The 12,001-nt window shown below is 31.7% G+C and overlaps 1 protein-coding gene across 2 annotated transcripts in view; it reads right to left on the bottom strand.

Moving 5' to 3' along the window:
* Nucleotides 1-7,959, bottom strand: part of LOC110373329 (diuretic hormone class 2) — a 52,454-nt gene extending 44,495 nt beyond the window's left edge. For both annotated transcript variants that reach the window (XM_021330575.3, XM_021330584.3), the window contains exon 1: nt 7,858-7,959. The gene's annotated coding sequence lies outside the window, so the exon portion shown is untranslated. The remainder of the gene's footprint in view (nt 1-7,857) is intronic.
* Between the last annotated feature and the right edge of the window lie 4,042 nt (nt 7,960-12,001).

Genomic DNA, 12,001 nt, shown 5'->3' with positions numbered 1-12,001 from the left:
GGTTTTCCTTTACAATAGTTGTTTGTTGTTTTAGTAATATTATTTCCTCGTACAAATTAAATAACATTGGAGTATAAAATAATTTTAATCTATTAGCCGAAAACCTTATATGAAAATTAAGTAGAATGTATTCAACTGTTCCAAATGTCCCGGGTTTGCTGCTCAAATTAAATTAATATAGTTAACTTTAGCAAGTGGTACTTCCCGAACAAATGATTACAGTATATGTAAAATAGTTATGTCAGAACATTTACAAAGTCTTTCTAATTAATCCATATTCCTAGTTAGTCTCCAGTTGAAATTACAAGGTATTTTGTACTTTCTCGACCATTGTCGTTTTTACCAGAAATTGTTCCGTTAGCTTGGTTTAATCTGAGTCTACACTCCTCGGGGAATGAACTAATATTTGCTATAACAGTTGTTTTGTTAAGAAAAAATACCGAAAACTGTACTCTTGATTTAGTCTTGGAAATTAAAATAAAAGTTGGTGTTCTTACGAGATTTGCACGTTCACATAGAAAATCTTTTATTTAAATATAGGATAGCATTACATTATATTTTGTTGCTTCGAAAATCCTTTGTAATGCAATATTGGTAATGCGATATTCTTCTCTACAATAAGGATGCTTTTAGCAAAAGATGAATAAACATGTGGCTAAATTATTTTCTGAGAGCGAGTAAATATGAACTGCTAAAAGATATCTTACTTACGCGCATAATGGTGTAAAGAGAAAGTGTGTTACCCTATTAACAACCACTACTGAACACAGTCTTCCTCAATCAAAGCATCAGTTACCTACTTCCCAAAATATGGATAATTTTATTGTCAACAACAGGAAAGCCAATAACCAAGAAATAATTCCAATTTCGTAGTTCATGAAGGTAAAATGCGATAACAGGCACGTTGGCTTTTCACGTACATTTTCCTTTACATGTAGAATCATTTGCATTTCCCTTTGGGTAAAGCCAGTTACCGAAAGGTAAGCATTAGGTAATGTTCGTTACCATTTGTTATTGTTTTGGTTGTGAAAATTGGGGTAGCATTGGCACTAGCTAACATATTTTTATATGGATATATCACTACCTACTATATATTTTTATTGTCCTAAATAAAATATTCAATTCGTTATAATAATAGACCACATAATTACCTAAGCGAAACGTGTTTATTTTTTTACCCAACATAATTTTTTCAGTATCTAAAATTTTTTCACACGCAATTTTATTAGATTTTCACCTCTCATTTTTATTTCCAAAAATATATTGGAAGATTTATATCGTCAATACCTTTTTAGTCCCCGTGGGAATGCAAAGTGAATTTCCATATGTAATATGATACAAGTCAGTGGTACTTTTGTACCTCTAGACTCGCGACAATTGACGGCACTAAGATATGCGCGTAAATAAAAATATACCTTCTTATATTATAAAATATTGTAATATTGTATGCTTTCGTGAATTAGCTGCTGTATTTCTTTAAATTAGCGGCCCATCCTAGCTTTGCGCGGGTAGAAATATACCTATTATTTCTTTTCTCATAAATTCCTCCACCAATTGATGGAAAGCGCGTGAAAATCTGTTAAGCGGTGTTTGGTTAACCGTCAACAGATAGACTTTGAATTGAAAATCCAAACTATATACCTATTACTGATTAAAAAGAAACTTCACAAATACCTATATTTTTTTAATAGGATTTAAGTTTTAGTACTCTTAAGTAACCGGATGAAACGCGTCAAGGACAATGCGTCATTCACCAAGATTACCCACGCATAGGCATATGTGCTAACTAAACTTCACACAGCCTACAAAAGCTCACATTTCCCTAGAAATTCCCAACTTAATACGAACCATTATTATTAACTCACAGTATACTAACACAAAATTCTGAAATAACAGTAATTTTCACACAATTATTTTTAATTGAGAGTACATTGGTGGTATTTTGTGCCTTATTAAGGCACGTTAGGTACTCAAGCGGTAATGTATACGTAAATTAAGGCATGTGTGGAAAATATCGGGGAATGTGAGGCGTATAATATAATTAAGGCAGGGTGTAGATGTGCGGGCGCGTGAAATTGACGCGTCCGTCGCAAACAGCATGTGCAACTGCCACTATGATATTAAATTCAATTTATTTGGTGTTTATTATAGGCGTTGAAATTTTAAGCCTTTGACTGGGTCGTTATTCAAATTGGTTTGTTGAATTTCGTGTTAAGTTTTGAATGAAAGTTTTTGATGTGTTGTACAATTAATGAACCGACTTCCCAAAAAGAAATCGGTTCTCAATAAACGCGTAATTTTCTAATTCGTTTAGCTAACTATTACAAGGCGTGGTGTTTTGATAAAGAATACGAGTTGATCTCATTTAAGCATTAAAAAGTTCTGACATCTACCGACATAATCTCACTATTATAAACCTCTTTTTGTTCGTTCTTTATATCTCTGAAAACTCATCTACATTGACGCACATTGTGTTTCGAGAAAGTTTTTATATTCTTGCCCTAAACAAACTACATATTTTGATGCCTGTAAATACATCACATTTATAGCGCCTGTCTTTAAAGATTTCAGTTGACGAGGTCAGTGTGCACTATACCTATTCTATTTTATTTAAGTTAACTATTTTTAATCAAATATGTATATGTTTAATATTCGTTAAAGAAAATAGAACCTAAAACCTATTTTTCTATATACATTAATTAAAAGCTTAGTATAAGACGATTAACCCACATCACCTTATTACGTAGTAGACAAACTCATACACCCACTCACACCGACACTCACATGTACACTCAAATTTTATTAAATATGATTATAATTTAGTAATAAGCTACTGATAAACTCTTTAACTTTTTTAAGCTGTGCCCTTTAGAATCCATATTTTATTTAGACTGTAAATATACCACCTGTATAACATATGGAATGCTAATAAAGATTTGAGTATATTTTTAGCAGATTCATTATATTTAATACAAGCTTGGTGTTATTAAGGTTTTAAGGAACTAAGTGCCTATTTAGAACGAAAATATTCAAAAGATGTGCGTAAATTAAGATAGATTACATACAGCCCAGTTTTATTAGGTCTATATTTAGACGGTTACCTACATTAAATAAACGTTTATGACAAAGATAGGTAACGTCACTCTTGCTTTGTATTTTGGAGGAAAATGTCTCATGAAGCTCTTTATAAACAAGAATTTCAATGAAAACGTTTTTACTACAAACATGAGGCTAAATAGCCTTTATGTCAAACGGAGAACACACAACAGAAAATTTTGTGAAACTTAATATAAGTAGTTCACAAGAAAAGCTTACTGACTGAAAAAACTACAGAGAATGTTTTCAAGTCTATTTAGGATTTTTTTGTAAGCTTTATATACTGGTCTACTTATGATATTTGATAGGCTATCAACAATGATCCTTTGAAATTGCCATCGATTTGTTAAGAAGCTTTTTGGCTTTACTTTAGAAGTTATTTTGTTGTATGGTCTTAAGTTAATCTAAGTAAGTGTATTTTGAAAAGAATGCGGTTAACAATAACATATCAATACTATTTTTAGATACTTGTTTGTCCTTTTATTTGAAAATATTCTGTAAGAGTAAAATTCCTTAAGATTGAGTATGTTTTATCTTTTTGCTTCTAATAAAGTCTAAAGTTAAAATGTAGTTTTGCACTGAAAATGATACGACCCGTTTTCTCTATATTCGCCAGCTATATTATTATATACTGTACGCTTACTTATAAGAACCCAGAACTATGTCTGAAGTTTCCATATTTTCCGTTAAAATAACTATCGTTTTAATAACAATATACTTACAGAGAATGTTACTTTTTAGTATTTAGTCTCAATAAAGTTAGTAGCTACGTGAAAAGCAGTAAGAATTTCATAGCTTTTAACTTTTATTTTATAGCAAAGTTAATTTTAACAGTTATGATTTGCATTTTCGTAGACTTTGTTTAATTAATTTTATTCAGGTTCAAAACTAGTTGTTAACTGTTTAGGGAATAATATTAATATTTATTTAAATTTTTGACCTGTATATTACCTGAATTCAAGATCCTATGTGACGATAAATTAAAGAATTTTTGGAAAATATTTTTCTCAGGTAAAATCGATACATACTCGAAGAAGATGACGTTCTGGATAGAGCGAAGTGGAAGAAGAAGATACGGAAAGCGGACCCCGTCACAAGACGGGATAAATGCTAAGAAGAAGAAGAAAATCGATACATACAAAAATGTGTAGGCTTTTCTACGATAACAGTACAAAATAGTATGAATTTCAATATTGGGCTACAAGAGAAAAATGCCTTTGATATTCTGAAAGCTTTAACATAACTTTCCTTTCTAAATATTTTTCTCAAGAATGTAAGCAGGTAAATACCTAAAGAATTTTTAGAAAGGACTATTACAATTATTTATACTTATACATACAATTTATAACATTTAAAGTAATGTAGTAGTAAAAGTCAGTTTTTACACAAATATAGCCATATTAAATGTAAATTCGATGTAGAACGTTGGCATTCTTGTTGATTTTTAGAATTTATAGTCACGTAAAAGTTTATTCCGACCTCTTACTATTAAAACTTGCAAAATATAAAATGGTATTTACTTGTCCATTGATTTAATACGACTTATTTTTATTAAAACATCCCGAGCTTGCCTGCAAAACCACTTTAACCTGTTGTGGTCTATTCTGATACCAAGAAGATCGTCAGACATATTATAAAGTTAGAATAGATAATAGAGTTAGTTAGAATAGTTAATAAGAATCTGTAGTGCATACGTCACTTCGCATTGCTAACCCTACGTGTGTCGACAATGACCCATTTCTTCCGCCTGAGAGAAGAATAGGTGTTTCATTATACAATTCTGTGTCACTCATTGATTGCTATATATTTGTATAATGTTATTGAAAACGGTGGGAATGAATTGTAAGGGAACAGAGAGGGCCTCAAAAAGGTTCGTGAATGATCAATATGTGTAGGAAAGAGCGCTGAAATTCAGCGTGCTGATTGGAATAAAATACTTTCAAATAAGAACTTTCTACGACTATTAAATACGTGCAATGAGATGTAGAGGTAGTGTTGAAAGTGAGCAAGGAAACCCAAATCTTCTGGGAAAGAGATCTTTGTGGTCCAAATTGGACTTGGTTTCAGTAAAATAAAAGCCTTATTAAAATAATATTTCAATCTTAAACCAATGTCATCAAAGAACCAATCAAGCCTAAACTCCATGTTACAAAACTTGTACTAATCTATCATTAATTTGTGTTAACATGAACATAGTTAAGGAAAATGCTTTCCTTGACATATAAGGAAGAAAACACCGCTTCTACTCTTACATTGTTGACTTTTACTATACGATTATGTACTATGATACCTTAGAACATATTACAAAGGAAGTAATTAGTCCAGTGTAGTTTCAGTGACTCATAAATGCAAATATGAAAAGTAGATAGTTTCAATTCATTAGTGACATTTAACGTTGAAGTAGTATTGTGACATACTACTTCAACTCAAGCTTTGATGATTGAGTGATTAAATGTATGTTGCTTAATATATACAAAAGATAGTTGCTTCTACTAGAAGATTTTTAATTCAATTAATTCTATTCGTATAATGGTATTTTTTTATAAAATAAGGAAACTAGGTTGTAAATAACAAGAAATAAATTATTATTGAGTAGCTAAGTATTGTACTGTTTGTGTTACTTGTGAAGTGCGGTCTTGCCATGTGTATGTAATATGCAAAATACGAACTAAGCGTAATGTTAACGGACGACTTGCTTATCAAGACGGGAAATGCAACTTCTTCATGTATTCGACTTTTAAGAAAGTTATATCATAATATTGTAGTTTTGGACTTATTTTTATTGGACTTCTCATTACACTCACTGGTTCAAAAAACAATTTACAAAATCTTCACTTAACGCATAAAAAAATTACAAATACTTCAGTTATACTGAAAGCAGTATTTCAAAAGGCGGTTAGTTCTAAGCCTAGGAATAATTCAGTCAGGGTTTAAAACGTCGGTTTTAACCAGCGGTTAGTTAGACCACAAGCGTGGTAATTAATTTTAAACGAGATTAGAACAAGCTAAGTAATAACTTCACTTTAAGCTTTAAGAAGACTACTTAAACCTCGCTTAAGTTGAAGATTTGTGTCAAATCTTAAAACCACTTGTACTTTTTACAGAAAATATTAAAATGTTTCATGTATTTTTGTTGCTCTGATGAAATTGAAAAAGTTTTGATTTGTCGAAGTCCTTTTGGTAATATTAAAGAAACACAGATATTTTTCAGATAGTAATCGGTTCCTTTATACATTTTATCGATGAATGAGAACCTTTCACAATGGTGGTTGGTGAGCTATGATATTAATCATTTTTGTTCATTCTTTCCTGTGTTGTATTGTTTTGTTGGGAGCAATATCTAAGAGAATATTAAAGCAATTTTGTTGGAGCGAGCAGAGAGAAATGTTTTGGTTTGAAAGCTTTTCTATTGATCACTGGTTTCTGTAAATTCGTTGTCACTACGAAGTATTGAAAACACGGTCATTTATAATTATGATCAAGTTGTCATATTGGTGGACTTATAAAAAATAAAGTTTTGATGTTATTACCAAAAAAAGTGTCACAAATTTCCACTAACTTGACATTTAGAAACTGTAATAAAAAAGTTAAACAAAGCAAATTAAGTTACTTGACGCGACTTTTTCTTCGAGACTTGCCTAAAATTAAAAAGTTTATTAAAACTTCGTTAAACTAAAACGTTATTAAAAAATAATTTTATAAGGATATTGAATGACTAAACCTAAGGACTTTCCTTAAGTAGTAACGTAACTTTTCTAATATTTTCCCGACAATCGCTTTGGTAACGTTTAGAAAAGTTTTTTATAGTTTTTCAACTCAGTGCTTGTAGGCTTTATTAGTTCACAAGTCAAAGTTTAGCGGTAAAAGTGGGGGAAAGTCATTAATGAAATAATAATGGAACTTAAGTTAATGTTCGTTCGTTAAACGGAGGATTATCTTGAACGACGTTCTGCCGATTACGCACTTGACGTCGGATTAATTAATGTTGGTTAAAGAATTATATTTCTGAGCTTTTTTGGCTGAAATAGTTATGTGTTTAATTTTTTTTTATATATTTATGTGATGTTAAGTTTTTTTTTGGTAATATGTGTGTTTTTTTGGCTGATTTTTGATATATTTTCCAAAAATACAAATATTCATATTATTATATGAATTTAGACTTCAATTCAATTGAAATGAAAATCAATTAGGTATACAGTTTAAAAACATACAACTGTAAAAAGGTACTAAAACCTTAACTAAACTGTACTTTTTAAGAATTTATAATAACAATCCTAGTATGCAAATGTTTTCAAATGATACAACTCAAACTGTAATACAGGACCACAGAACTTTTTAAGTAACAGCTCAACTTTCTGTGGAGTAATCTAGAAAATTATTGGATTTTCAATTTAAGTCCTTATTTGAACTTAATTTTTTACACCGTATATTCTGTTATTAAATAATTGTATCAATTTAACTTTGTACATTAAGTGTTTAAGTTGCACTTTAAAAATTATTTTAAATATTAATTGAAACATGTGAATAATTATTTTAATATTTTTTAAAATACTTAATTCTTATTAATTTCGTAGTTTTTAATTTTTCCTTAAAAAAATATCTGTGAAAAGTTAACTTATATAAAATTTTCAATAGTTTTTCCAATTTTCACATACTTTTTTGAGTAATTTTAATTTATTTCGAAAATATTTTCCTGAAAAACTTTTTTAAAAACACCGAACTTCCTGAAAATGTTCAAATTTTTTCTCAATTTCCACTCACCTGGTTCGTATGTAGTCTTGTTCCTCGTTCAAGGCAGGCACAGTCGTTCGCAACAAGTGGTGTTGTGCAGTGTTCGCCGGATCCCGCCCTTATATACCACAGGCGGCGCCGTCCCCTACCATCTAATCACCAAAGGAATGCTACTAACATAGTTTGCATTTCAATTTTAGGCAACAAAATTTGTTTGATCACATTATATTTAATACTTTTTTTTAAAAAAAAAAAAATGTATTTGAGGTCTTATTGCGTATGTGGGTTTGGAAAATGCGTAGGTATCGTAGGTGTTACGTTTGTGGAAAATGTGCGGGTTTCGCGGGCCTGAAATTTTAATGTCAGTTTTAATAATATCTATATAGTTTTAACTTTACTTTACTTACTTTAAAATTTTAACTTTAAAGGTCCTGAATATGAGTTACAGAATGAAAATGTCGATAATACGTCCTGTTTGCTGATGGTAAATTAATAAGTAATTCTGCCTGTCTATTTGGCTTTGATGCAAAACTACGCAACGATTCAAATGAATTTTGGCACACAAATGGTAAATATACACACCTAATCTACTTTTTATCCGGATGCGAAAAGTAATTCTTTCAGTACGCGTGTGAAACCGCTAATCAGTTGCAACAGTATTAAATATATAATACCCAAATTAGTAGTAGTTGTGTTTTTTTTTCGGTTTCCTGCCTACTCAATAAAAAAACGTGACACTGGAAAAAATATTACTGATCCTCGAAAATGAAAGCCTCCAAATTTACGTCAGTTGTTTAAAGTTTAACACCTACTTAATGGACTTCATTTTAATTAATTTCTTATTGAATTATTTATTTGTAACTTGCGTAAATTATGTACTTATATCTTCTTGTTTTCATCCATTTCCTAGAGTTTTCTTCTTGGTAAAGTACATTGAAGTGTCAATGGCCCAGTCGCTAAAGCATCGGCCTAGTGACTGAGAGGTAGTGATTTCGTGAGAAACCTACCAATTGCAACTTGTGATGCGAACCGTCAAAAATGTATTAACAAAACGCTACTACTTACCAACTTAACAAATGCAAAGATAATTGGCGAGAACTGTAGTAATTGCTGGAGAGAGTTTATTACGTGACCTCTTTCTCGCAAAAACACATAGGTAGTGGTAAAACGTGGCCGTTTGAAAGCTGTCTTTTGTAAATTTTGACGTACAAAAAGAAGTAGTAGCAGTTTTGCAGCCAAATTTTCCAAGTTTAATATCAAACATTCACCCAGCATTCTTTGACACAGTAGCTATATGGTTCATTAGGTAGACCCTCCCACAAGCAAACATACAAATATATAGGTAGACAGTAAACTACAACAGTTAATTTGTAATTAGTTGATTAGGATTTCATAGATCCTTATCTTTTCATGGAGGTTGTAAAATCCACTCTATTAACTTGGAGGAACAATTACTGAGTTTGACTATTTTCACTTACACCAAAAAATATTTTATTATATTGTGTTACAGTACCTACATCTGATATTTAAAGTTTAGGCAACAAATTAAATATTATAATAGAAGTTAATAAGTTACACCTATTTTTCTTTGCAAAACGTCTTCATCCAGTTTTATTTCAGCCGACTGAAAACAGGAACTTGAAACAAGTAACTCTAGAAAACTACAGAACTCTAATATGTCACGTTGTCTTGACCCGGGTAGTTCTTGTACCTTCGCCCGTGACCGGGGTAATTTAACTACCTGACCTTACCTAATGCTTAGTTGCAGGGTAGGCTTGTAGTATGGGCATCTGATAATTTCCCATCATAACAAAACAGATCTCCATGGACGTTTTAATCTTCAAACCTCGTAAGAAAGTAAGGTTAGTCTTCAAAAACTTTTATAAGGTTATCATTAAGATACCTGTGTCGTAAAGGAGGAAATCAAGTCAAAACAAGGGAATATTAAATATAGCTTTAAATAGCAAACTTGTCTCACATATTTCGGCAATCAAAGCTCGTCCTATTTCAGACAGTGTTTGTGACATTTTGTAAACACCTTTATTTCATTGACTGGAAGGTTATTTTCTAAGAAAAATGCTCTAGACAATATTTACTGAGGATGGCTAAATATAAACATGTCGGCAAAAGCTTGACCGTGACTCTGTCACTTACAAACTTATGTTTCGGATTTCGGCATACACGTGACTATTCAATACCATATCTTTCGATAACTTTTGATATAGAAAAAAAAAATATTCGCCGACAGTAAAACTACCACTTACAGTTGATTTTGAATGTGTGTCTATTCAAAGTGTTTTTTAAGCAATCACTATTGTAATCAGAAATGATATTCCTAATGAATGCTGTATCTATTTTGGATATCACCTATTTTAACATTTTTTTAGCTAAATAGCCAGTATAGTACGATGATAGTTAACCATCATCAGTAATAAAGAGCCTCTCATGTAAGTTGTCTAATACACATTGTTTAACTGTAATTTTTCAATAGTTGGGAAAAAACTATATAAATGTGTACGGGAAGAATCGAAGATACAAAATGATAGTCGTCTTGTAATTGATTTGAGTGAATTGTCATTAAGTGCTAGTACAGTAACTATTCAACCGTAATACGTGTGCGTTGCAAATATAATATTGACGATTGTAGACTCTTTTGTAGTGGTGTATAAATAAAAATATGTATTAAGAAGCATATTGTTTGTTTGGTTCTCAGACAGCATTGGTCCAATTCCAAAAATATTTCAGTATCAGGTTATCGAGACCAGATGAGATATTTTTTGAGGAATATTGTACATTTTTGTCAGGGCAAAAAAGTCTATCGTGTGCTATTGCTATTTCATTACATTGGTAGATGATAAGTGCTTTGCATTGCTTGTGTTGGCCGAGGTAAAAATATAAACAGGAGATAATATTTTTATCATTTCTCTACCAACCCTAAGTCCTAAAATCTCTTTTCAATAACACCATGTGGACCAATAAAAACTAATGAACAGCCCAATATGTTTGCTTATAATTTAATACGTCTAACTTTTACTACGCCATGATGAGTCAATGGTGCCCATGGAGTACAAAATGACTAGCAGAGATGTCATAACGCAAAATTTCCCAAGAAAGTAACGCGCCAAAATGCGGGTGTGCGGGGGACGAGGAACGTTACTGTCTTCGCCCTTAAAGAAGGCGTTCTTTGGACCCGATCATTTGTTGCAATACCAAAAGTCGTTGACAGTAAGTCTGACACCAGTCTAACCAAGGGGTATCGGGTTACCCGGGTTACTGGATTGAGGAGGTCAGATAGGCAGTCGCTTCTTGAAAAGCACTGGTACTCAGCTGAATCCGGTTAGACTGGAAGCCGACCCCAACATAGTTGGGAAAAGGCTCGGAGGATGATGATGACCAAAAGTCGTTGACAAAATGTCTCAATGAACCCGAACGCCTCGTTAGTTCACTCGTAACTGATCGTTTTGGTCATGCCTACTGTACATATTTGACCTAGAAGAAGGCGCCTGACCTACCTGCATTATGGCATCTCCGCTTTACTTACTACCTCTGAGTGAATGGTGCGTATATGTGGGACATTCTCACCATACGTGTGACCATGGATGAGCTTCATTAATTGTTAGTTCACAAATATGTATTGTACTTCATTAGATTGTCCCCTACCATGGGTATAGCCTGGATTTGTTTAAAAAGATAAATAATTACTCAATTTACTTTACAGGGTAAGTCTCTTTATCTTCTGGATTTTATTTTCAAAATATAAATCAATATATCCCAATTTTCCTTGATGGGGTATGTCAAAGGTGTACCTACTTTTAGTTAGAGTCATATATTGTCTTATTTTTTTAATATTCTTGCATATGTGGTTGCTCAATATTACTTTGTTTATTTTAAAGCGATACGAATTCATGTACTTTCACGCAAAAACCTTAAACATCAAGCAACAAAATGTTTTCGACTTTTCCGCGAAAGAATAATCAACAAGGCGTTAAAGTTAAGGCCCATTTAAAAGTAAATACTTAAGAAAGTTAGATTGCAATAATTTAAGTATTGTAATAATACCAGTTTTTGTCCGGAATAAATTTACAAGAAGGCTCTTGCGAAGGAGTTTGAAACAAAATAATCCTATTTTGCGTAGGCCAAAGTTGTCTGGTGTTCAGAATCCTACAGGTATTCT

Source organism: Helicoverpa armigera, chromosome 7, assembly GCF_030705265.1.
Source record: "Helicoverpa armigera isolate CAAS_96S chromosome 7, ASM3070526v1, whole genome shotgun sequence".
Classification (NCBI taxonomy): Eukaryota; Metazoa; Arthropoda; class Insecta; order Lepidoptera; family Noctuidae; genus Helicoverpa; species Helicoverpa armigera.
Note: the sequence above shows the minus strand (reverse complement) of the source record. Positions and strands in the feature narration are given on the sequence as shown.